Raw genomic sequence first — 27,670 nt, 5'->3', positions numbered from 1 at the left:
CTCTAAGGTAACAATTCCTCTGACTTTAGAAGGCTAGGCATTGTTTCCTTTTCATACCAGAGACTTACTAGAAAAATCTATACTATGTCAGAATAGCTGCAAATATGAACAGATAAGGGATTTCAAAACAGTCACATGCTTCTGTTTCTTAAATGTGTAATTTTAAGAGCCAACCCTGGCACATTTTCACAACTTGAGAATATTCTGTCCACTGTCCCTGCATTGATGTCAGTGTTAAACATACTAGGAAAGACAGTAAGAGAATTTGACTGTAAAAAAACTGTTTACTCAGTCCAGTCCACTACTGTCCAATATAAGTGGCTTTCCATAAACCAGGAGTCTATACATAACTGAACTCTTTCAATTCAAGTAAGTCAGAGTTAACAAATATTTATTGAGTGTCCCTAATATGTGCTGAACATATGCTTGGTCTTATGGAATAGAAAATACCAGAATTCAGGAGAAAGAAAAAAATAGTTTGCAATTTATTATTGACCAAGAGTTGATTTAGTGCTAACATGTTTTGATATGTCAGTGTATGCTGTGTGTGTGTGTTTGTGTGTGTGCATGCGAGTTTGCGCATGTATGCATATGCATGTTTGTTGTATATGTGTGTGTTCCATGTTTGCTGAAAGCATATATTTTCTAAATTATGTATAATTCAGATTGGTGTCTTTTCCCAACTCTAAAGCAAAAAAATCTCCTTCTTAATTTTTATGTCTGGTTAAACTATATTTGCTTTCATGCATTGCTTATTATAGAATTCTACTTGGTATTTGTATTGAGAAATCCATTTCCCTAGCTTTTTGATAGAGTACAGTACACATTTTTCCAAAGCAAATGCATCAAGCACATTAAACAGGCTTTAAATTTTGTATTTAAATGAATGAACTTCACTGGCTGTGTTTGTCTGATCTGTTAACATTTACTTTTTAGTGCTTTGTAGAAAGGACGTAAGTTTATATTGGACACAAGAATTAGTGTTCTAAATAGAGTTACTTCTGTATGTAACATTCCATGACTTAGAATGAAAAGTATGTCTTCACTACCGTTTATTTATGTGGACATTCACTGAAGTCCATGCTCTAACTACAGTGGAATTCCTTAGGCAAGTTACATTTCAATGTACATTTATAAAGGATGTAAGGCTCCAGAAAATGAATTGAGAAGAAGCCAAGAGAAGAGTACCACACTTTGTCTCTTGATAAAAATGTTCAGATATAGTTGGTCAGTGAATTCTATCATTTTGAAAATTATATTTAAAAGATTAGAGTGACTTTATTGTTTTATTGTTTTATAGTTTGTGGGGCTATGATAAAAGACTATTAATACTAAGCAGGGGTAAATTCTTTCCAATAATTTATTAACTGCTTCCCAATTAAACTAACACAGACCTCAGAGACTATGAAGTGAAAAACAGGTATTAGATCGCCTTTATCCTGTACAAGATCCGGAACTGTCACTTTAATGTCATACACGTGGTAGGCAGGCACTGCTGAATGGTTCTCAGGACGATGCTACCCAAAACAATGATACCATGGTTCCTACAACAAAACAGACAAAAAGAGAAGAAGAAGAAGAGGAAGAAGAAGAAGAAGAAGAAGAAGAAGAAGAAGAAGAAGAAGAAGAAGAAGAAGAAAGAAAGAAGAAAGAAAGAAAGAAAAGAAAGAAAGAAAGAAGAAAGAAAGAAAAAGAAGAAAGAAAGAAAGAAAGAAAGAAAGAAAGAAAGAAAGAAAGAAAAAGAAAGAAAGAAAGAAAGAAAGAAAGAAAGAAAGAAAGAAAGAAAGAAAGAAAATGGCGATATACTGTTAACAACTCATGAGTTGAAGTGTCTAAGAGTCAATGATCAATTCTAAGTTGAAAATGGAGAAATAGACCAAAAAATGTTAGACATAGTTTCTGCTTTTCATTCCTGGTTTCATATAGACCTTAACAAGTCACATCCTTTCACATGGTGTGCTGCAGAGGAGGATTAGCATCATCACTGCAATTTTGTTGTAGCATACCCCATCTCTGTCCATGCATGAGAGCTATTAAGAAGGACTTGGTCCAAGGTCAAGTATAAATTCAGCTGCAGAGGTTCCTCCAAGAAGGTAAAATTATGATTACTTCAAGATGGCTTATGCTCCCCCATTAGCTGAGGTTGAGAGCCCATGCAGCTGTGCCACAGCTGGGAAGGCACCTGGCTTCCCACCATCTAGGGCTGAGCCCGCACGCCGCTCTGGAGCCTCCTGCCCTTCCTCACCAGTGAGGTGGAGACGAGGGCTGGGAACAGAGTTCAGAAGTTGAAATCTTCTCTCCACTCCAGGTGGCTATGTAACAAATACCATCCTATGCAGATCTAAAGGATCCATTTGTCAACAGGAATTCTTCAAAGCCATGGTATGTAATGTTACTTCCAAATACTAAAAAAATTTCCATATATTGTGAATGTACTTAAAGCAGTTAAAACTTATCGATTTATAAAAGTGAAATCTTATTCATAATCCCCATTATTTGAAATGCAAAGAGTTAAGTCCTATATTTCAAATAACCATTTTAATCACAGTTGGTAAAAGCTGGAACAATAAGAGCACACAAGTAAAACATTCATTTATCAACCTGTATGCATGTAGCCAAGAAATTTTAAAGAACCTGAAGTACCAGAGCTACAGTGTGGAGTAGAAATCAGGCTGCTGGGTGACGTTTCTTTATTGTTGGTCAACTTGGAAATTAAAGGAATTAAGTAAATTCTGAAAACATAAATCAAGGAAAAGTTTGAGATCAAGTAGATCCAAGTAGATGACATAGATGCATGTGGGAACTAAGCAACCCAGAAAGACTCAGAATGGTGAAAAATAGGCACTTTCTTCCCTCAAAAAAGCAAACAGTCCAGGATGGGAAAAAAACCAATGTGTGTAAGTAATACAATGGAAAGAGAGGAATTATCAGTCAAGAAAGGGTTGTTTGAGCTGAGTATAATAGTATCTGCATTGCTGATAGTGAATAACTGTATAAAATAATAATGAATAGTTAATCCAAATTGGAATACTAGAATTCCTATATTTGTGTCTTTAAAAGGCAGCTATACTGGATGCCTGGATGGCTCAGTCAGTTAAATAAATGACTCTTGATTTCATCTCAGGTCGTGATCTCAGGGTCATGGGATCAAGCCCTGAGTCAGATGTCAGGCTCTCAGCTCAATGGGGAATCTGCTTGAGATTCTCTCTCTCCCTCTCCCTCTGCCCTTCCTCCCTGTCCCCTCGCAAATAAATAAATAAATCTTTAAAAAAATGCAGCCATAGTACTGCCATTTAAATTGGTTTCAATTATTGAACTGTGTGAAAGTTCTATACCACAAATCAACCCTGAGATAACAGAACAATTATTACTGTTCCTGGTTTATAGGTAAAGATACTGAGGACCATGGTAGCTGTATTGCAAGATTCCACTGGGCACTATTCACATTATAACTATCCAGTGACTTTCATCAAGTACCAAAGATAGTTAATGACAAAGCTGGGTCTCATTGGCAAAGCTTCAGAATGTGAACATTAGAACCATGTGAGTGAGCCTTTCCCAGCTGGGTAGTCTTGGTCCTGATATTTACCAGCATCATCATCCTTTATTCTTTGTGCCTGTTTCCTAAACTGCAAAGTAAGATAATAGTACTTTTTTTCACATGTATGTTGGGAGGATTAAGGAAATACACATGCAAAGCACTTAGTACAAAATTGACATATAATAAATAGTTGCAGTTATGTAAAAATGAAGAACTAATGTCTTCTGTCTTTGAGGTGAGAACTCATTTTGATATATCGAGCTTATTATTTTTTAAATGGATGGATTCCATTTAGCTGTATCATTTTTATAGGTATTTTACATGTAAAACGCACACTGATACACATACACCAAACTCACATACACCTAACTTTGTAAAATCTGTGAGAATTTGCCCAGCCTGGAATTTGCATAGTAATCTTTACTGAACATCAAAAACTTTGCTATTGGGACAGCCTGGGTAGCCCAGCGGTTTAGCGCTTCCTTCGGCCCAGGGCCTGATCCTGGAGACCCTGGATCGAGTCCCACGTCGGGCTCCGTGCATGGAGCCCGCTTCTCCCTCTGCCTGTCTCTCTCTCTCTCTGTCTGTAATAAATAAATAAAATCTTAAAAAAAAAACAACTTGCTATTGTAAGAGCTTAAATACTGTTCCATTTTTTTGGAATAGTCTAATGGGTTACATAAGTTCCTGTCATTAAATTATTATCAAAAGTTAAATTTGTAATAAGCAGCTGACTTAGTATGTAAAAAAATGTTTCCTTTCAGGACAATGTGATGATGGTTTTAACTTTCCTTAGAAAATGTCTTTGGGTTTAATTTACTTAATCTGAAGATAATTAAAGATAATAAAACAAAAAGTCATACAAAATTTAACTTCCAATAAAAAAAAAAAAGAATCATCATTTGGGCAGGAAGAAAAGGGGAGTTTTGTCTTTAAAATGTGACTCTTCGCTTTGATAATAGAAGTTTTCAATAAAATCCCTTCCAAGAGAAGTTTAATCAAATGAAAAAGCACCCAAGTGTATATGATTAAAAGTATCAGCAACTTAATTCATCAATGTGTATTCAGGGTATTGCTAATACACCCATAAATAATTTTTTTCCAGATTTTGTATACTCTTCTCATTCGCTAAAGAGCAAAATATGTTTCATTCATTCATTTTTTCCTTTCATTAGTGTCTTCATTTAGTCCATCAAGAATTACTTCAGCAAATAGTAATAATATGCACCAGGACTGGGTAAGATATGTCTTTGTTTTGAAGGAATATAATGTACATGTAAGTCAAGACACATAAATATTCAGAAACAGAAAGAGAGTAAAGCACTTGCAGCAGGAGTCATTTAGAAAGCTTGAGGGAGAAGTAGCAGCTGGACTGAGCAGGGACAGGCCGAGATGGGTGACAGGACATTCTAGATGCAGGAGAAGGTAAGTCATGTAAAGAGGACCAATCTGTGAGGAATTGAAAATAGGATTATGCAAGATTTTGAGAGCAGATTTTAGAACTATTTGGTGTCAATCACAAATTCCACCTGTATTTTGGGAGATTCTATGCAGGTGCCAGGCACCTTTTTCCTTCATTCTAAGTGAGATGGTGAATAAAACACATGCCAATCCTTGCCTTCATCGAATTTACATTCTAGGGTAATGCGGGATGGGGCAGGGGAGACAGACAACAAGATAAATACACAATATATGTTATGTGTGTGTGTGTGTGTGTGTGTGTGTGTGTGTGTGTAGTGTATTATATTAGGGCTGAACATTTTAAGTAGGGTGTCAAGGATATGCCCAGTGAAGTGACATTTGAGTATCAACCAGCCAGGAAGAGGTGAAGTAGCAAGCACTAATGGTATACGAGGGAAGAACATTCCAGGTGCAAAGCAGCCAGTGGAAAGGCCCTGAGCTGGGTACATGCCTGATGTGTCAGAAGAATAGGGAGGGGCTAGTGTAGCAGGAGAGGAATAAGCAAGAGCTGAGGGCAGGGTGGGGGGTGGGGGAAGGGGGTGAGGGAGGTGACATAGGGTACTGGAAGCAGAACTTGAAGAAGTAGGCTACTTTAAGAGGCTCTGGCTCTCACTCGAATTGGTATGGAAAGTCTCAGAGAGTGACTCGATCTTCCTAGATAATTAAAGGATCGTCTACAGAGCCTGTTTTCTAGAGGTCAGGAGTAGAAGCCAAGGGAAAAACTGTGAGGAGGTGAATTGTCCACAAATGGTCATGACAGCTGGGACCAGTGTGGGATGAGCAGAGTGGTGGAAAGTGATCAGGCGCTGCATACATTGAAGGTAAGGTTGACAGGACTTGCTGTTGAGGTGTGCAAGGAATAGCAGACCTAAGATAACTCCAAAGTTTTAGCCCTAAGCCTTTGAAAAGAAGGATTTGTCCTTACCTGGAAAGGAAAAAGTGGGAGGAGCAATCTGGGATGGAGAGTGGTCAGGAGTATGGCTATTTTGGTGCCAATTTGTTCAATTTAGTCATTCATTATTCATCCATTATTTGTTAATTATGCTTATTAATTATACTTTTATACTGAGATAAAGTCACACAAACCTACAAAATAAGGCTGCTTTATCAACGGATAGTTAAGAGCTTTACCTCTTTAAAGAACGCAGTATTGCCAGTGTTAATGATCATTTTATTTTGGTTGTTTTGTTTTTAGCATGACAAAGAAGTGAATAAAATAGTTGGCCAGCAGAGATGGGTGAGTGCATAAAGACAAACTGTTTCTGTGAAGCAGGCTTTGGAAATTCCATAATGCCAAGGCATAGGAGGAGCTTCCCAGGGGTCTACTCAGGAGACCGAAAGAGACAAAAATGCCCCATCAGGCTCCTGTATATCCAAAGCTACCCTAAACTGGAGAAAGAGAAAGAGGGATCCTTTCAATGAGAACAAGGGACTATCCATTCCTCTCCTCCCCACGTCCAAGAATATCATAAGTACCAATTTTGATTCCAATATTTCAAACTATAGCATCATAAATTATGATGGGTGGCCCTGAGATTTAATAACCTGCCATATTACAATGAAGAGCTGTCCCATCAATATCAATAACTGAGAACATGTGCAGAAATCTGTCAAATATATAGGAATCGAAAGAGCAAGACGTCTTACCATACTTCCTGTGCTAATGTACACTAAATGATTTTAAATGCCCTTTTTCAGTTTCATAGATTTTTTGGCATGTATTTGGCCAATTTCAGCCTTACATAAAGAAACATGTATGTGTGTTTTCTTGGAGAAATCTTTACAATATTTGATGGCCACGTTTTTAAAGATGCAACAAAAACTTTTGTTTGGAGAGTTTAATTATGAGCACTACAGTGACTATTCTCCCCTATGTCTCATGCATCCCCAGGTTTGCTCTATTAAACATCTGAAACAACACTTGTTAAAAACATTATATCCTCTCGTTTCTAATTTGACATGCTGGTATTCTTTTATTCCTTAAACTTTCATCTTTTTAATAGGAAATAATTGTCTAATTCATATTTAATTTTCTGCATAGAGGGCTTTTTTTCTAAATTAAAAATAGAAAATTACAAACTAGGGTACAGTTGGATAAAGGGCTGCCTACAGCCCATTTGCCATCAATGGGTTTAACCTCAGGAAAAGCAAAAACAAAGCAACTTTTAGTTCATTCATCACTCATGGTTGATTGATGCCAGCAGCAGCTGAACTGAGTGATATGATGCTGTTTCATGAAAGAGGAAGGAAAGAAGGAAGGAGGGAAGGAAGGAAGGAAGGAAGGAAGGAAGGAAGGAAGGAGAGGGAGGGAGGGAGAGAGAGGAAGGAAGAGAAAGGAAAAAAGAGGGAGGGAGAGAGAGGAAAAAAGTGGGGAGGGAGGGAGAAAAGGAGGGAGAAAAAGAAAACTAGAGAAGAAAAAATAGAAATCAAAACAATAGAATTGTTTGTAAATTAAAATGGAGCGATGCTATGGATGAACAAGTAGTGCCAACGTCAGTGGCACTTTGTGTCTTACTTTAGGTCTTGCTTCTTGTTATGGGGCGCGAGTTTGCGTCTCCCCCAGATCCACATTTGAAGCCCGACCCAACTTGGGATGACATTAGGAGCTGGGACCCCTGGGAGGGGGAAGAAAAGGTGCCCCTGTAAGGAGAAGAGAGACCAGCGCTCTGCCTCCCCCGCCAAGCACAAGCTGAGAGGACCCCTTCTAGGAGCCTGGAAGAGGACCCCCAGAACCCCACCGTGCTGCTGTCCTCATGTCAGACTCCCCGGCTTCCAGAACTGTGAGAAATGCATGTCTGTTCTATGATATTCCGTGATGGCAGCTCGCCGGCCGGTCGGTATCTAGGTGGTGGTCTCCGGCTGCCCCTCTGCCGTACACCTGCCGCCCCACCGGCCCGCGTGGAGGGGAGCAGGCTGTACCCCGACCTCAGAGCACTAGACCCAGACACCGTGGGGAGCGACTTTTATTTCCTTTTTGCTGGTGCATCTGCTCATTTGCAGACCAGTTAGCTCAAGGAAAGCCTAAGGAAGGTCAAAAAGGCCAAAAAGAGCTATTTCACCCAACGTCCTTCTTGCAAATGTCAAACAATAGGCTGTAGGTTTACCAATCTTCAGAGACGTCGCCTGAAATAAACCAACAAACGAACATTCTTCACAGTCCGTGCTGCTGCTTGGAGTATGTGGCACTTTGTTTTTGACAAACGAAACTTGCCTCTTCCCACCATGTGCTCCTATCTGGGAGCGTGTAACTCTAAGGATTAACTTCCAAGTGCATTCGTAAGAGAAGTAGTTCACATCTTTATCCTCCAATATTCTGCTGCCAACCTGGGCAGCTCTACTTTTAGAAGTTTACATTTTACACTAGTAACAACCCAAACATGTTGCTTGTGTGAGGCTAACTGAGACACCGGTGCCTCTTGGTGATAAATTGAGGGAAAGTTCCTACCTCACCTGTGCAGTCTTGACACCATGAGAGTGACACCATGTGGCACTGCGGGACATATCTGGCGCCTCTTAATACCTAAGACATATGCTGGTTTCTTTAACTGAATGTTTTTTAAAAGCTGAGAAAACAATTGGTTGAATAGAAAGAAATTTACGGTGTATTATACAAAGTTAAGCTTAATGATTTTCTTAAATACAAACATTATGCCTATCAGTCTCTTTTCAGGAATAATGATAATGATCAGGAGCTGGTCTAGGTTCTGCAGCGCCTGAAGCTTAACAGTTTTTTGGATCTTGTTTAACAAAAAGAAAACAAAATGCTTAATACAACCGTAGGGCTCCTCCAGGGTCTTGAATTGGTGTCATACAAGAGACAGGACCTGAAGCATGGTCATCAGCTGCCCGATCATGTCCTTTTTTCTGCCTGAAACCTTACCAGGGGAAAACCAGACACAAACCACCACCTTACAATGACACCACTCTGCTCTTCGAGTCAAATGCAAACCACTTTTATGTCTCAGGAGTAAACCCTGGCCCCTGTCATCTCGCCAGCTCCATCCTCCTCCATCCCCCCTTCACACTATGATGTGCAGCATGCTGTCATCCTTACACACCTGAGACACATGGGGACATTCCCTCAGGAGCACTGCGCCTCTTCATGAGCTCATCTTTATCCCCAGGCCTCCCAATAGCTGGGCTGATGCACTGCACAGTGTGAGTTATGCTTCCAGAGTGTCCTTGCACCCTCTGTTCTTCATTATCACCATGTGCTGGGTTTGCTATTGACTTATTTGTAGGCTATAACACGTTGAGGACAGGACCAAAGACATTGGGTAATTTGCAGTCCTGGCATCCATCCTCCAGCAGATGGGCAAGTTGTTAAATCTCCCTGTGCCTGAACTCTAAAGTGGGGATGCTGATAGCCATGGCCTCCTCGTTGTCGGGAGCACTGAGTGAACTCTTGCCTGTAAAGCACTTGAAGTAGCACCTGGTACATAGTAGATGCTCAATAAATGTTAGCGGTTGAGATCTCATGAAAAGGCGAGTATGTGCTCCGATTAAAGGAACTCCTTCCCTGGGTCTGTTTGGCTCGATACTCCCCATACGAGCAAAGATCTGCAAATAGTGAGTGTCAGTGTGTTGAACTCAACTAATCTGTATTGGGACAAACTACCCTATGCAAGGTGCAGGGTGCAGGATGAGTGCACAGCGTCCTAGACCTCAGCATCTCAACCACCGGCTCTAATACGATGGAGGGAGAGCCAAGTCTGAGGTAAGTGATGGGGCTGGAGTGGACACTTGCAGGAAGGAGAGCGTTAGAAGAGGGGCACCTGGGGGGCTCATTCGGTGAAGCGTCTGCCTTCAGCTCAGGTCATGATCCCAGGGTCCTGGAATCAAGCCCCACATCGGTTCCCTGCTCAGCAGGGAACCTGCTTCTCCCTCTCCTTCTGCCTCTTCCCTTGTTTGTGCTCTTTGTCTCTCAAACAAACAAATAATTTTTTAGAAGACGAAGAAGAAGAAGAAGAAGAAGAAGAAGAAGAAGAAGAAGAAGAAGAAGAAGAAGAAGAAGAAGAGGAGGAGGAGGAGGAGGAGGAGGAGGAGGAGGAGGAGTAGGAGGAGGAGGAGGAGGAGGAGGTAGGCCAGATATTGATGAATGCATCTAAGAGCTCACTTCAAATTTTTTAATTTGAAGGAAAAACACTATGATAAAAATAGGTATCACCGGCAAAGACAGAGAACATCAAGTTACTTCACAAACCCATCAGGATAATCTATTACATTGAATAATTATTTAATTAAGGTTCACACAGAAAGCATTCATTTTTATAGGAACTACCTAAGGTATAAATCACACTGGAGCTGAGAGAAAAGCCAGACAATCTGAAATTTGAGATTCCATTTGGTAAATTTATATTAAAGGGAGGACAAAAAAGGGTGGCAGAGACTTACAGAACGCTTTGTCTCTCCAAAGCCACAATTAATGTTACCTAATAAAAGGATCAGAGCTGTACCCCCTTGAGTAATATAAATTATAATCCTTAGAGTCCACATTATAGAAACCAGCACTTCAGATTCACATTTGCACTCACAATTTTTACTCGTATGGGTTTAACTGTGAATCTAACCTAAAGAACATCAGACACCAAATCTCTCAGAGGACATGGCCACAGCTCTTCTTTGTAAAAATGTCATTGTGAAATACAGGGATAAATATATTTGTGTCTATTCTTATGCCCTTTCTCAATACATTCTCTACTTCACTGACCAGAATCAGCTGTTTTAGAGTACAAATACCCTGAGGACAAGAACTAAATCGAATTTGCACGTACAGCAGTGCACACAGTGTTGATAATAAGAATGATTAGCATCAGGGGTTTTTAACTTGGCACTATTGAGGCCGTGGGCTGTGTGATGCGCTGTGGTGGACACCAGCCTTGCATTGCGGGATGTCGGCAACAACCCTGGCTTCCACCCTCTAGATGCCAGTTATCCCCCCACCCCTCCAACCAACCAAAAATGTCTTCAGACATTGCCAAATGTCAACAGGGGGGCAAGATCGCCCCCCAGTTGAGAACCACCACTCTGAAGATGTGCAGGCACCATGTCCTGTCCTAAAGGCAACTACAGTTGGACGATCTTAATGCACCGGGCTAGTGAGGGCAGAAAGAGGTATAGGCAGGCCACGGATTCTACCTAGAATCTGATTAAATTACCCACTGGATTCAAAATTGGGAGACAGCATTCTATTTTTAAAACTCTGTATAAGGAGACAATTGAGAATCCGTGCCCTAGTGGTAGCATCAAAGAGCCATGTGGGGTCCTAGGTAGATTAAACTCTTTCTAAAGCCACAGTGCAATGTGACTGGCTGCCAGGTCGATTGCAGTTTGATCTTCAGCTGCATTAAGACTTGCACAATTTATTAAATGGAGAAGTTAATACTCTGTACTTTAATTTCTGGAATGTCCTGAGACCACATTTTAAGAATATCTAGGGGTATACTGGGAAATACTCAAGGAATTGTAAACTGTCAGAGAAATCCCTCATCTCAAAACAGAATAAATGGTTTTAGGAGGTATGATATGTTTTAATATTATTGAAACTCAAGCACACACCTGAAGACCATTGATAAGATGTTACAGAAACAGGACTTAAATTCCACATGAGCAATTAAACTTGAGTACCGGTGCCCCTTCTAATCCCTATTAAACAGCATTCCTTAAAATGATCATTCATTTTTTCCTCTCTGGCCCATCTAAGATTGGGACCAGAAGGGTGCTGGGATGGGTCATCCCTTTAGTGGAGAAGCGAATCCTCACTGCACTTCATATTTTGATTTCATATGCATATGCATAACTCAATACTCCTTTACAACCATCTTCTTCTCTTGGCGTTGTTCTCTTAAGAACAGGATAAATAGCAAGCCCCTGGTGAGCGCTACTTGGCTTCTGCAGATATGCAGGAAGTGTTTCAGACCAAATAAATTATTGACTATTCTATTCTAATACAACAGAATTTATCTTTTCTAAATAGCTTTAATCTTAGTCACCTAGTGCATCATTATTTGCACAGCTTGGGTTTATCCATGAGAAGGTCACCACTGAGGTTCTAATCAGATGTAGCTAAAGGATCCCGCCAATAAAGCTGTTCTCATTCAACTGGCTTGTGAAGATGTCCTCATAGAGAAACTTCCAGAATTACCTGCTAGCTCTAGGATTCCTTATTTCTTGGGTCAACCTGTTCATAAATAGATTCTTCTTATTCACTTATGTCTCAAGTATTAGGTTGGAGTCTCTTGTGAGCACAAAGTGATTCGATGCCATAGCGTTCTTGGGTCCCTGTTGTAGAGTATACTTCCAGAATATGATGTGTTCTTACTTAAAAATGTAACTTTTGTTTGTTTTCAGTTTAACCTGAAGATGGCCGACATGCCCTGGTCTTAAAATTCCTTACAGAAAACACATACCTCTTTTATTTTTTAAAACATAGCATTATATCTCTAGTTAGAAAGCATTCCAAATCTTTGAAATCCTCTCTTGTTCAAATATCACTTATTCTCTTTTGTGTAATCCCAATCTTTCAATTCTCAATCAGGTTAATAATTCCCTACCAAGTAAAACAGCAAGTTTCCTCTCACTCCAAAGTCAAACATAATCTGAGGGCAAAAGTATTCTACAAATGAAATCATCTGATAAGAGTCTACCACAAAGGACCCATCAATTTGTCAGATGTTTCCATTATTGTCAAAATTTTCACTGGTCCTCTTCAGCAAGTGTCTTCACTTTGTCTCATATACACAGATTTCCTTGCTTGGCTCAGTACTGTTGTTGAGTTCAGTAGATGGTGTTGAAGTTAAAAGTCAGGAAATTGATTTTTCTCATCATCACTAATCATGAATCTCTTCATTTCTGTGTCAGACATTTCCTACCTGTAAGGTAAACTCTGGTCCAAGGTGAGGATGTGATTAGGATTAATAAATAAATATCCAAGGGTTTTCAAAGATACTAGACACATTATGACACAGATTTTTATATTAGTTCTACAACTTACCACGAGGTCCTAGGGGTCTGATGGTTATGAATTCAGGAACTGATAAAGCCTGTGAAAATGTAAAACATGCAAGCATGCCCTTGTACGTTCTTTGAGGGAAGGTGCCCTCTTTTCCTCCTGTCCCTGTAAAGTTCACACTTGCAGTTATAAATCTGTTTGTGGATCCGCCTTGTCTGAAGCTATGGCCCTCTACAGAGAGAGGTTCCTGTCAGCCTGGAGGGAGCAAGACCACTAGATACATCCAGAAATTCTATCTCTCCATGTTCATCACAGCATGATCAGCATAGCTAGATACAACCTGCCCATCCACTCACGACATCCTCCCAGCTTCTCTCTCACTTATTCCTCAGTCTGTCCACCCAACAAGCTCTTACGGGGGACTAAACAGACACTGGCATACTCCATGTCACACCTCCTCTGCCCACCTCTGGCTTCAGCTGTGGCTGGATGGACAGATGTCTGCTTTCCAACAGTTTCCCTCCACAGTCGGCCCTGTGTGACTCTCAGCTTGTTTGTCTCTGCACTTTCTCCAAAGTCTTAAGAGCTCACCCAGTCTGGGCATCAAAGAAGTTGGGAGGGTGGATCCCCATGATAACCATTACTGGTGGGTGGAGAGATGGACAGATAAATGCCCCAATCCATCTTCCTTTGGAGGAGAGTTCTGGGTTCCATGTGATGCCATTTCTCAGCAGGGTCTCCAGAGGAGGGGAGCCCCATTGCTCACAGTGATAACCAACTCTTTATTGGCTTTTTAGTGACACACCCTTTATTGGTTATTTCCTTCCCCATGCCCTCACTCCTAGAACCATCTCCCAAACAGACCACCTGCACTCCAGATCTTATCTCAAGCTCTCTTTTTGAGTGAACTCAAGCTAAAGCATTTCCCAAATCACTTCAGTTCAATAAACTTTGTTTGGCTATTAACTCTATGCTAGAAAATGTGCTCAGGTTTGAAGATAAGCAGTGCTATAGCGCATTCTCGTCTCAAAGAGTTAGGGACTTTCTTTGGCAGGGTGCCACAGGAGATACATCACCACAATGCAGTACTATAATTGTGTTAAGAACAGCATGTACAAAAAATGAGCATGGTCGCTCAAGAGAGGGAACAACAAATTTTTTGTGGGGTGGGAGCAGTGGAAGCAGGGAATCTGTTCTAGAATGCTTCCAGGAAGATATTTAAATCAATGCTAGCTATATCAAAATATAATGGGCTGTATGAAAAACAAAGGAAAAGCAGAAGTAATCTGAACAAAGGCTAATATCATGGAATATCTATTCTTTCAACATGAGTTATAAGAACATTTACTACACATCAAGTTTCCCACTAGGAACTTGGACCGTGTCAGTAAAGAAGACAGCATTTTGTAGGACATCTTGTCAGGACCCATTGTTCTATGTCCCAAGTGCTTCTCTGACTTTCCAATGACTTCTCTGACACTACACTGTGAACATCTTCACATCAGGGACTACATTTTCTTGTGTTTTTTTTCTTTTCCATGCATATTTTATCAAAAATCTCCCATTTCTCATTTCTTATAAGTAGATATACTTTAGTAGGCAGTGTGATGTCTTGAGCCATTTTGAGGAGTGACTCGATATAGAGATGAAGGTACCCACAATGATGTGTCTGAGGAGCTTAAAAATTTTTGGCATTCTTGGACCAGAATGTCTAAAACAATCAAATGTTCTTGGTTCAACACTTCCCCTTAGCTTCTCAAGCCACTTCTCTCACCCTTGAAATGGCAGCGTGTGAAACACTCAGCTGAAGGAGGGCTTCACCCAGAATAATCAGTCAAGAAATTCGGATCTGCAAACCTGACCCAGAGTCATTCAGAAACCCGGCTCCAAGAGCTTCATCTGGAAAACTGTCAGTGTGGTGGAATCAAAAGTGGAAATGCAGGTGCAAAGGGACACAACTGGCTCCTGACCTAATAAATTGCACCGCCATCTACGTCTGTAGGACAGATTTGTTTCCTGCTAACATGTGTCTTTCTTGTCTTCTAAACACAACTTGAGCACACCTTTTCACACCCCCCAAGAGAGACAGAGTCTCGGGGCAGCGGGGCCTGAGGGATGGGACCAGTGCGCACTGGGCTTGTCTTCATCCACAGAAGGTCACACTTCTTGCAAAGTCAGCGACTGCCTGCCTCACCAGGTCCTGGCTTTTAAATGATGATCTCAGTTTCTCAGCTCAGTAAACTTCCTCGTTTAAATATTCCTCTCATCTATTTTTTTCCTCCTCGGGGGAGCAAAGTATTTCCTGACATCTGTTTTGAATTTGTTTCTCTTTTAATTTCTGTGTATGCCTCTTTTTCCTATCATCTGCCCCAAATTGAAAATAACATATGGGCTTGAAGAGTTTCCTGCCATTTCCAAAATAATACTACCTTTCACCTCAGGGGACTCCAACAGGGCATTTGGTGCTACCTATACATAGATCACGTGGCCAGTGCAATGCAACCCCCTCCGTGTTAGGGGACTGAAATGAAGGTGTGTGTCCCTAAATGTCTCCTACCGAGTATTTCATAAGCCTGAAAAACCTCTGAAATAGAAAGATGGATGGCCCCTGTTCTGGACTGAATACTTGTATCATCCCCAAAATCTTACTCTGAAGCCTTAACCCCCAATGGGATGGTATTTGGAGATGGCGTCTTAGGGAGGCAACAAAAGTTAGATGAGGTGAAAGGTCACAGGGTGGAGCCCTTGTGATGAGATTAGTGCCTTTACAAAAAGAGACACCAGAGAGCTCTCCTGAGATCTCTGTCTCTGCCCTTGTGAGGACACAGCAAGGAAGTGGCCGTGTGTAAGCCAGGAGGAGAGCTCATGCCAGAACCTGACCTTGCTCACACCTTGACCTTCTACTTTCATTCTCCAGAACTGGAGACAAAATCACAGTTGCTTAACTAAAATCACAATTGTTACACCATGGTTGTTGAAGCCACCCAGTATATATTTTGTTGTGGCAGCCCTAGCAGACAAAAGCAGCCTGGTTGCAGAGATTGTCACTGTGGACTCTCTGTGTATTCCATAATGTCCTTAAGAGATGTGGTAGCCTCACTTCCGGTATTTAGGGCTCTACTGCCCCTATTGACCATATTGATCAATATATTCTGGATTCCCTGAAGTCTGGTAACTCATGTCTAAGGCAAAGACTTTGCCTCTGCCATATGCAATGATGCTATTTGGGGCATGTCTTTAATGTATTCATTTTTGGAGAATAGATGGACATCAAATGATCTATAATCCCACCATCCTAAGATAAATAACAAGTATAAATTACTAAGATTATTTCCAGTCTTTATAATATGCTTATCTATGCTTAAACTGAAGCACATATATGCAAGCTTGCTGTGTATATGCTCATGCGTGTATCATCCTTGTATATTCACGTGTATCACTGCAGGTCCAGCAGATATGTCTGTATACGTGTGTGTACACTCTGATACATCTGCATGTGTGTCTTACATATCCGTACACACGCACACCGCACCTCTGATATTAGCACAGGATTCTGTGTGGTCTGGAATCTAGAGAATGAGCAAAACTGGAAAGTGAGGAAAAAAGAGTTCATGGAAAGTGTTGCTGAAAATTAGAAAATGAATTCCCCTTACTGTTCTTTGAAAAATGAGAGTAAAAATCAGAATTCCTTTTTATTTACTGCTCGACAACTAGACTCCTCTCTGAATACCACTCCATGCAAAGACTACGTCATGCAGTTCTTTGCTTATATTTAGGATAATATAAAAGGTATGCCACCAAACGGTAATGACAAGGTCCAGTCTGTTCCAGCATGTGTCACTTTCCAAAGGGCTTCATCATTTTCTGCACTGAACATCTGTCTCTTTAAATGAAATGTTTTATGAATAAGCACTTGTTACACAGTACAGTGGTGTGTAAATGTGGAATAGTGTTCTTAGCAATAACGGAGGAAAAACTCGGGAATCAAAGTGAAATGTGGATAAGGGGGAAAAGCACGATGATCTAGCTCTTGCCATTGTCTCCCCAGGACTGCAATGAGGCCTATACCAAGGATAGTGCCCGTGAAAGCCGCTGCCAGCCCAGCACGGCTGGGCTCTGGGTCAGAGGGTGGCTCTGCCATCTCTGAGTGACACTGGCAGCCTTTCCACATTCCCATGTCTGCTGGCCCCTGGCCATCTGCATTTTGAGATGTCCACAAAAGAGTGGGAAAATATTTTCCTCTCTTTTCCAGCAGGAAATAATTTCTGCGAGTGATTGACTACTCTAAACAGTCTTCATTCTAGAATCCGCATTTACTTAGATGAGCATCTCCTTTTATAAAATGGAGTATCTGTTCAGACCATCCCACAGTTCAATTCTCACGGTCTCCTATGACCTTGGAAAGGAAAGAACAGGCCTAGAGGGGTTTGCTGGGATATGGTGTTCCTTAACTGTCGATTATGAACTTCTAAAATTACGAAGATGGAGAAAATCTTGGAATCTTTCCTGAAGGTACTTAGTCTATGCTTTTCAAAGTTCAGAATGTGGCATGATGATGAAACGTTAAGACATAAATAATGATTTTTAAACATCATAAGAGGTTTTTCCAAATTAAATGATTACACGATTCCTTTAAAAAAAAAAATGGATACAGGTGTTCGGTTTCTTTACAAGTTACCTGAAAAATGATTTCCTGAAGCTGACCAAGTAAACGGCTCCATTACCATTTTGCATCAATTCCAAAGGATGTGGGGTGTCCAACTTGGGTGAGGGAGGGGTAAAAAAGAGCCTGAGAATATGAGATCAAAGCATGTACACGATAGGAGAAAGCGCTTTTTCTCTGTGGCTTTGAAAATCTTTTGCAAGGGATCCCCTCCCCACCTACTCTGGGGTTTGGCAGATGGTGTGTGCTACAGATGGATACGGAGTAATACAGCTGTTAAGGATCTGGCACTCTTGCTCTGTGGTGCTCTATGCCAGCTGGCCGGCAGCAGCCCGAGCTCGGAGAAGGAGCTGATTCCTCCCAGCTGTTATGCAAAAGACAGGAGAGAACTGTTGTTGCTCACCAATTTTCCTTCTAAGCCATTTTAGCTTGAGCTTGAGCCCAACAAAATAACGTTTCCCCCGATGGCTACTTCTTGCCACACAGAGCGCTTCGCCCACTTTATGCACACCGCTGAATGGAATTACATTTGGATAAGGTTAGGAAGCGGTGAAAGCACTCCATGCAGTGAGTTGTGAGTAGTGCATGAAGGGAGGACTCTCAGTCCAGCAGGAGGGGTGTGTGGGGTGTCCCCAGGGGCTACCCGCCACCAGCCCCAATGCAGGCCACTTAGACAGGCGGCCAGGAGACGCGTCTCCCAGCACACCCAAGAACTCCACACGTGGACATCACCTTGCTCAATAACTAGTTTCTAGCAGAAGATGCATCAAACAATATTTACAGTTAATACTTTAGAAAAAAGAGCTCTGAATTTGAAATGAAATGGAGAAAGGAGTCTACACCTTTCAAAGACTGAAGAGCAAATCCTATCTGCAAGACTGGAGGTGCAGGGGAAAGTTATGTAACCTGAGAGTCCAGGGAAGCCCGCAGACCATTTCACTTAGAAAGCATGAGGTCACATTGCCTTTTAGAAATGTGCATGTTGTATTTTCCCGCAAGAAGAGGAATTCATTAAGTTCGGCATTTATTTCGTATGTTTTTGAATTTATACTTTTTAAGGGTGTTTTGGTATCAAACCCTCAATGTACACTGGAAGAGAAAACTCTAGTCCCTCCCTGGTGCCATCCGATACCATCTCCCACTCTATCCCCAAACATTTCCTCACAGGGCATTTGTTCCTTGTGCCTCGTTGGTCCTAGCAGCTCTGTGAAGTGGGGATGAAAAGGGTGAAGAATGATTTACTGGGAAATGGGATGCCTGCAAGATTCTCTGAGGTGATTTGCACCACCCAAGATGCTGCCAAGGCCTATAGATAAGCCATCATCAAAAAAAAGAAAAAAAAAAAAAAAAAAAAAAAAGATGAGCCAACATCTTGACCTCTGGGCAAAACTAAAGGAGAAAACAGAAAGAACATGCAGAGGTTCTACCTGCCAGAAAGGCACAGACCACCAAGCAACCCACATGTTGGCTTCCTAGAATTCCTTGCTTAGAGTATACCATGTGGACTCCCAAACCCAATACGCATAACAGAATCTAAAAATCAGTGGTCAAGACCAAGTTCATCTAACACAGTGGAAGGCAATGAGTCAAGGCCCACCATCCCAGAGAACCTTGTGGGGTTCCAACAGGACACTATCTCTCTGACCTGCCTCATAACTACGTTGGGATTCATTGACCCTCCATCTCTTGAGATTTGATGCACCCCCCTAGCTTTCCCCAAGTGCAATGAAAGCTATCATAAAACTTACATGTGCTACCCATGACCTGGGAGAAGGCAGGGCAACCAGTGGTATGATTATTATAGAACATGGAACATAAAACCAATAAAAGACAAATTTATAATTTACAGACATCAGAGACCAGTTGTGGAGAAGCAGGGGAAGAATATATGAATGACTGCTGACTTCCATTAATACATAATCATGAAATATTTTCATAAACAGAGTTGGAGGAACGATAACTCTTATTTGTAAATAGTGTTTTTTAATACAGCGAGGTGAAATTAAAGAACAGGATTTCTCATGTAATCTATGCTATATTTCTGCAATTCATCTAGGACTTGTGGATAAAGCACTTTCAAACACCCTTTTTATCTCCCCTGGCTGCCAATTTTATCACAAATAGAAGCAGCACTTTAGGAAGTAACAGAACATTGACCAATAAACACTGTCCGATTCAGTGATTTATTTTCTTCAAAAGTTATAGCTGTGTTCTAAATGATACCCAGCAAAGGGTCACACATTAATTTAAAAATGTCTCAATGGGAAAATTTATCTGTGAACTTTGTGATGTCACCACATTATTGTAAAACACCTTCTCATTTTTTTCCCTTCTGCAGGCAGCAATAATAGCAACCTACCTCACAAATGTTACTAAAGACTCAACAAAATGCATATGTTAAGCACCTCCTGTGTGTGGAGTGCTGTATGAGGCAATATGGCAGGGTAGGGATGGTAGGGGAAGGAAGAAGACAGGAAAGGAAAAGTCTATTTTAAGGAGTAGACTTTGTGCTGATGATCCTAGTGAGCTAAATTCTTTCAGTGCTAAAGAAACTATTGATTGGATTTTCTGGGGGCAAGGAAAGAGGGGGGTAACCCCCACTAAGTTTTTCAAAGCAGATAGGCTTAGATGAAGAAGAGTAAAGGAGATAGAAAGATGGATAGAAACAAGTTATGTCTGTTATGCCTCATGGCTAATATTTTTTTTTAAGATTTTTATTTATTTATTCATGAGAGACACAGAGAGAGAGACAGAGACATAGGCAGAGGGAGAAGCAGTTTCCATGAAGGGAGCCCAATGTGGGACTCGATCCCGGAACTCCAGGATCACGCCCTGAGCCAAAAGCAGATGCTCAACCACTGAGCTACCCAGGTGTTCCTCATGATAAATATATGAAAAGATTGGAAGAAATAGGACTTATTTTAGAGATGAGAAAAAAGTCACGGATTTCCAAAAAACTCTTCCAAAAATTGAGTTACTTAGTCCTAAGATATATTTTTCTCATACATGTATTTGTAGGTCATCAGACCAGATTATATTATTTTTTATTATACTGTTGGATTTGAGGTTTATGACAAAGAATGATAGATCAACTGTTAATTTCCTCCCTTCACCAGTATAATGCTCCCTCCCTTGAGATTTGTTGGGTAGCTTCTCTTTCTCTACTACTAAAACCCAGGGACAATTTGCTGTGCTCTTACCCAAGAACAGTGCCTCTGGAAATAAACCTTATACTGTAGAAGACCCTGTGAATATTAGCAGAAGAGAGACCCAAATAACGTCTAGGGCAGCCGAGAACTATGAGCTGTGGAGGGCGTCTGATACCATGGTAAATCCACCTTCCTTTCCAAACTAGGTCTTCCTTACTTTGAAAAACAAATTCTTAGTGCTAACTAAAGCTAATCACTATTTGCCAAACTCATTGTGAATGTCTCTATCTTCATATTCTCACTCATGCCAATTTTTATGATGTCGTAAGGGTCATTGTGAATGATAAATGAGATTGTACACATATGGCTCTTGCCATGAGCCCTGTACTTAACTAGCTGTCAGTGAAGATCAGAATTTAGCAATAAGTCTTTTTGGTCCTATTCACAACCCAGCTTTTCTATGCATCTTTTCTGAACTTTTGAAACTGTTGTGATCTATGCATAGGAAAGGGGGCAGTACTTCCAAACAATGAGTCTTATTTGGTTATTCTTCATGAATGTGTGTAGGATAGTAATTACATATCCACTTCCAGAGCCTCTCTCTATACCTGAAGTACGATTTTGAGCTGAGTATCATATATGGCAAGAAAGTTAAAATACTGGAACACTATGATGAAGCGTGGTTATCAGAGTACTAAAGAACAAAATAGGTGTGAAATGAGCCATAAGAAATGATCAGCCACTCATGAAATCCTCAGTCTTCAGAATGTCTTTCCTTTTGTTTTAGTTCGACTATTATTTCTCAGTAGTCTTGTGACTTGGCCAAATTCCTTAATAAGGGTGGATGTGTTAATTGCAGAGGGTACTCAGTCTGCCTTCTGTCTCAAAGTTGTCTTCAAATTATATTAATTTCACCTACTGAATTTCTGTCATCTCAGCACTCTTTCCTCCTAATTGCTGTTCCATGTATCCTTGAAGTGCCAGAAAAACTAATCTCTCCTAATATTAATGTCCTCTTGAAAAAAAAAAAAAAACCCCACCTGTTATAAAAAGATGGTGACCACCAAATAGGTGGGAAATGTTAGAGAATTCTCTGGTTTGGGAAGAGACAGAATAATTTCTAGGTGGAGTACAAAGGAGAAGGACGCCTGAAGTAAAGTCTTTCAGTCTCTGATTGTTATGATTGTTTTCTGAATTCTGCCACCTTTGGCAATCCCTTGTTCTCACTGCAGGATCCAGGTCTAAAAGAAATAACTCTACTGCTTCACTAGGATCTATTTAACTGTGTTAATCTCACTTAAATTTGGTAAAGGCTATCTTCCGTGTAATTATTGTCCATTCATTCACTTTTTAAATAAACTTAGTTGGCAACTACTCTGCATCAGGCATTGCCCCTGGTCTAGGGATATAGTGGTGAACAAAACAGACAAACATCTTTGCTCTGATAAAACTTCATTTGCCTGGAGGGAGGCAAGCAATAGGATGAAAGATACTCCTAAATGCAAACAAATAAAAATGCATGGGAAATATCAGGATGAGAGTTGAGATGACATTTCAGATGAGATGGCCCAAGGAATGAGAAAAGAGAGAAAGAGGGAAATAAATGTCAAGGATGACACCATGGCATTTGGTCTGAGTGACTAGAAGAATAGAGTCCATTACTTGGAAGGAGATGAGTTCAGAGCGGGTTCAAATATCAGGAAATGTCAGGTTTTAGACCCATTACCTATTTTCAAGTATGAGAGTCAAGTGGGAATGTCAACAAGATATTTGGGCAGTTGGGTATAGAGGGAGATGACTGGATTCAAGATATCAATCTGGGAAACAACCTCCAGATGCTGGTCAAGGTCATATATCTGGCTGACATCCCCCAGGGCGCACAAAGGTAGGAGACAAGTGGGAGGTCTAAACGCTGTAGAGGTCAGGGAAGTGGAGAAATCTGCAGAGGACCTGGGAAGCCAAGAGGAAACCCTGACAATGTGACATCATGAAAACCAAGGAGAGAAAACATCTGAAGGCATCTGTCTATCAAATGTTACTGAGGAGAAAGGGACACAGGGACTCAGAAACGGCCACTGGATTTGCAACTTGGAGGCCAGTGATGACTGAGGTGGATGCTGGCTTTAGGAAACTAAACCGCAGGGGACTCAGGCAGAAAGGGAAGAGAGAATTTGGCTTCTTAAGCATCAAGCGTTTTCCTCCAAACCTTTCTTTATTGAGTGGATTGGCAATAAGAATTCTTTCCATTTTTTTCAACCAAAGAAATAGATGGGTTGTTTTCTTAAAAAATATTTGAAAGACACAAGGACACTTGTTTAGCTAAGGTGTTACTTGAGCAGCTTGGCAAACACAGTCCTATATCCAGCAATAACCAGTGACAAAATTCCTTCAATAAGGATGTTCCAAAACAACACTCAAGTTAGCTTTCAATCCAAAAAGCTTGAGGCATTTTTTTCCCCTGGTAAAAATGGTAGGCTGGAGTATGATTACTAAAAAATCCTGGAAAGCTGGCATTTTCTTTTTTTAGGAGTAATCTCCTAAAAGCTTTTTCTCATGTATGAGTACCAAAATACCAAAGTCAACATCATTTTCCTTTCGTTTCCATAGCCCTTCATGGAAAATATTTCTCAACCTGGGAGCAACTCAGATTTGCACTCTGGAAAAATAAGAGCAACATCAACCTCAAGTATTGTAGAGAAAAAAATCAGAAGTTGTATCTTCCAGTAGTAGATTCTGGGCTCAATTACTAGCTTCTGTGCCAAAAGAAAAGTAACAGTGTGTTTTCTCTACCTAGAAAGGTGGAAGTACAAGGAGACTCTCATCTTTGCCGTGTTAGACAATTAAACGGATTATATTGCAGTAATAAGTACTAACAAAATCTCACTAATGATGGCCACCATTTGTTTTCTAATAATAACTCACTCCCTTTTCGATGAATAAGAAGCACAGGGGTGCCTGCCAAAGTGCCCTGTAATCAATTTCTGACTACTAGAAAGGTCCTTTTGCATGAGAGGAGAGATAAAAACATGAGCTTTGAAGCAGAATTTTGATACATTTAAAAAATCATAGATCTGATGCTGGTTAACTCCTGAAATGCCAACCAATGTTATTAGAAGTTCTGCATAAAGAGGAAACAAGGTCCTCTATTCAATCATCATTTGATATCCACATGGGCAACACCTTTGTAACGTGGGTTGTCATCCATCAGCTCGCCTGTGATCAAGGAGCCCCAGTTCAACATTGAGTTCCTGAAGTCTAATATTTACCAAATGTGCAGCCTTGATCCCATGCAATCCTCTTTACAAGTCAGAAAATGGAGACCCCTAGCTTCCTCGAAGCCCCCCAGTGACTTGTGATTATAACTGGTACACAGCTCCAAGTCTACACAATTGCCATTGTGATTCTCATTCCACAAAAGCGTATCCCGTTCCAAACCTCTTTCAGCAAAGTTAAATCAGTTTGCTGATCTAACACAGTGGCACTTGCCTTAATTTGGGGGTAACTATTTTAAAAGGGCATTTAAGGAATATAATTAGATCCCATAATTAACTAACCATGAGCATCCCAAACTTACAGCATTATTATTGAGGATACAAAATTACTTAAAATTTTATTTACACTTTCAGAAATTATGGAAACTTTAGTGCAGTCACAAGCTATACCTGTTTTTCCATTAGAATGGTAATTTGCTTAATTAAAAAGAAACAAACTAAATAGGCTATGAATTTACTTTTCATGGTTCAATGTAGGGTTTCCAAATTTAACAAAATTATCCATGGGATATACTTACACTAAAGAGTCATTAGCTGTTTCTCTTATAGTCAAATTTAACAGGGTATTCCATATTCTATCTGGCAACCCCGAACAGCGTCACAAAACAAAATTCATCATAAACATGAATAGCATTTATGTGATTCTTTTCTGGAATGGCAAAAGGAAAACACTTTCCTTTAAGATAGCGGTACTGTTTTTAAAACATGATACAAAACTCTTTCTAAGCTGAATTCAGAAGTAACAGTTAAGAGCAGTGATTCCCAAATGTGGTCCCAGGGTCCACACATTAGTGTCACCTAGGCACTGCTAGACGTGCAAACTCAAGTCTCACCCATACCTAAAGAATCAGAGATTTTAGGGAGTGGGGCCCAGCAATTCTGATATGTGTCCAAGTTTGACATCCACTGACTAGCAAACTGTTTTCCTTGCATTAACATCTCAAACCAACCAGAAGACACTTACAAACTTAAAAACCTAAGTTTGGGTTGTTGTGGTTGTTTTCTGGTTTTTGTTTTTTTATTATAGATGCAGAGAACTTGAATCTTGCCTTTTACAAGGAGGATATGGCTCTGGGGAGAGAGGAGAGGCAAAGAGAGAGTAAGGTTTGACAACTTGTTTTGTACAGCTTTTCATCCAAGGGCTCCCTGAGATAGTTTCCTAAGCAGCAAGATTATTTATTGACTACGACTTAAAGTCATTTAATCAAATGAGCTCCATTGTAAGGTCAGCTTTGCAGATAGCAGGGCCACCTTATCTAAACAATGCTTTATAATGGTTCTTAAGTAATAGCAGGTAATGAACATTCTGAAGCTGCCGGGTAAAATGCTAGATATAAGGCTTTTGCTTTTCACACCGTAGTCTGGATCCAAGATGTAAATAAGGAAATGAAACAAAGAACGTCTAAAGCATTGGATGATCTGTGAACCACAGTCCTAGGCTTAAGCACATTCTCACTTTGGTAGAGATTGGTTGGGTAATATATTATCTTAATTACGTTAACAGTGAATTAAATATCCATGGGCTCAAAGTACATATTTCATGTATCCTAATGATATTAAATTAGAATTGTATCACGTGATGACAAAAAGCTATCACTTAGCTGGGATCAACGATCTTTTATATCTGTTTGTTTACCTTAGATTTTGGCATGGTCTAAGGTTTTTGATTAAGCAAGTGCATGTTTTGTTTGGTTTTTAGATAAAGGAATAACATAAATTAGCTTTGATGTTATGAACCTCTTCGTCACATTCTTTTTTGAGTTTTCTCTCTTAGGTTCTAAGTGTAGGAAATAACTACTGTTTATATATGATGTAATGTCACCCTTTCCAATATAACAATATATCTTCCCTCAAAGATGTCTGATTAAATGTTTCATTAAATATTTATAATGTTAAAGTCATAATATGTATAAAGACAAATGCAGATGTGTATAACTGTATTTATAATAGGTGCATAAATACATATATTACACAGCTATCACATCTGTCAACTTTTGCACAAGATTATAATCATCTATATGATGTTGTGGCTTCCTATACTAAGTATATACCATGGCTACATAGAACTTCTCAGTAAATATATGGGCTGCCAACCCAGAAAGTCTCAAGAAAAAGGGATAAGGACTATGATGTCAGACAAAGTGCCTTACCTGATCCTCATTATAACTAGAGGATGAGCAACTCACTCACATGAAGACTTTTCCTCAAGCTTAAGATGGCAGAAAATTACCCATCACAATTGCAGTGAATAGCCAATTTCTAATCTGAACTCTTGAACTAAAACTTGAAGGGTAGGACATTCATCCTTGAATAATGGGTCCATGCAAGAATTAGAAAATGATCAGTTCTCCCAGGATTTATTAATTTCTCTAGGACGAAACTGGTCCTAACCAAAATTATGCAAATCTTCACTGGCCTGGTATCCTCAAGAGTGTGGCATACAATGAAATTTGGTTAGTGGCACAAATGACGAGACGATGACAGTCAATCACAGAAGCCTAGAGTGAGCCAACCAGGTGCTCATGCATTTGCAGCAAGAAGTGTTTGAGTTAATCTTATTGTGAAATTTGACAAATTAAAAAAAAAAAAAGGTATAGTTGTGTGTAACAATTTACTGTGTGTAAACCTGTTAACTTAAGAAAGAAAGAAAGAAAGAAAGAAAGAAAGAAAGAAAGAAAGAAAGAAAGAAAGAAAACAAAATATTCCCCTTCAGTTATACACTGACTTTAGCTGAAAGTAATGTGAACAGTAATAAACTGCATCTGTTTGAAAATACAATTCCCTAATTCTATCATTCCCCGAGGCAGAAACAGCTATGACAAATAATTATCTTTGTGCCACTCAAGCATGAAGAGCCCAACATTGTTTTGAAAACTTACTCCAGCTAACTTCAAGGAGAGTCCTCTAAATTCCCTTGATTATGAATATGTTTCTCTTCTAAAGCAGAGGAGAGAGTATTCTAGAATGTTCAAGTCACATTTGTTTCCTACAACTCATTTCTTTGTGAAAAGAATTTCATCCATATGGCAAATCACAAATTCATTAATATTTTTATGGCCCAACAAGTCAAGACATGCTTTTATAGGTAACGTCAAGGCAAAGATTTTTTTGTGTTTTATCAAACACTAATATTTGCAAAAAATTATTAGACCTAAAAGTTCTTCCACTGAACAAATAAAACTACAGCAAAACTAGAGAAAAAAAATCATTAAAAAAGGAACAATTCCAGTACTAGTCCTAATGTTTGATTTGGGTGTAAAAGGTACTTCAGTTGAAATGTTCCGATGATGTAAATGGCCTTCTTGCTAAACCAAAGTGAAAGGAATACAGTGCATTTCTTTAATGATACGGGGTTTCTACAGATTCTCTCATAGCCCAATTTCTGTAACTAGTGTTCACAGATTCCTGAGGCACTTTGATTTAAAATGCTCACATGACTAAATTCTTCTATTTTACATGGCTAAATACATTCTGGATAGTGAGTCATTTTATTTTTGTTCAGAGAAAATAGTTTGACTATGAAGGCTGAGCAGAAAATTTAATCTTGAGTTGTAAAATGTGGCATGAAATGCTATGAAATTAAGATGTAAAATGCTGCCAAAGGAGGCTTTCAAAGAAATAAAAAGTAAAAAT

The 27,670-nt window shown here is 39.9% G+C and overlaps 1 long non-coding RNA gene across 1 annotated transcript in view; it reads left to right on the top strand.

The window, feature by feature from the left end:
* LOC112656096 (uncharacterized) overlaps nucleotides 1-6,926 on the top strand; it is a 29,098-nt gene extending 22,172 nt beyond the window's left edge. The window contains exon 4 of the long non-coding RNA XR_003134113.3: nucleotides 6,198-6,926. This is a non-coding gene — a long non-coding RNA (uncharacterized LOC112656096). The remainder of the gene's footprint in view (nucleotides 1-6,197) is intronic.
* The last annotated feature ends 20,744 nt before the right edge of the window (nucleotides 6,927-27,670 follow it).

This window comes from Canis lupus, chromosome 22 (assembly GCF_003254725.2).
Source record: "Canis lupus dingo isolate Sandy chromosome 22, ASM325472v2, whole genome shotgun sequence".
Taxonomy (NCBI): domain Eukaryota; kingdom Metazoa; phylum Chordata; class Mammalia; order Carnivora; family Canidae; genus Canis; species Canis lupus.
This window is presented reverse-complemented; position numbering and strand designations above follow the sequence as displayed.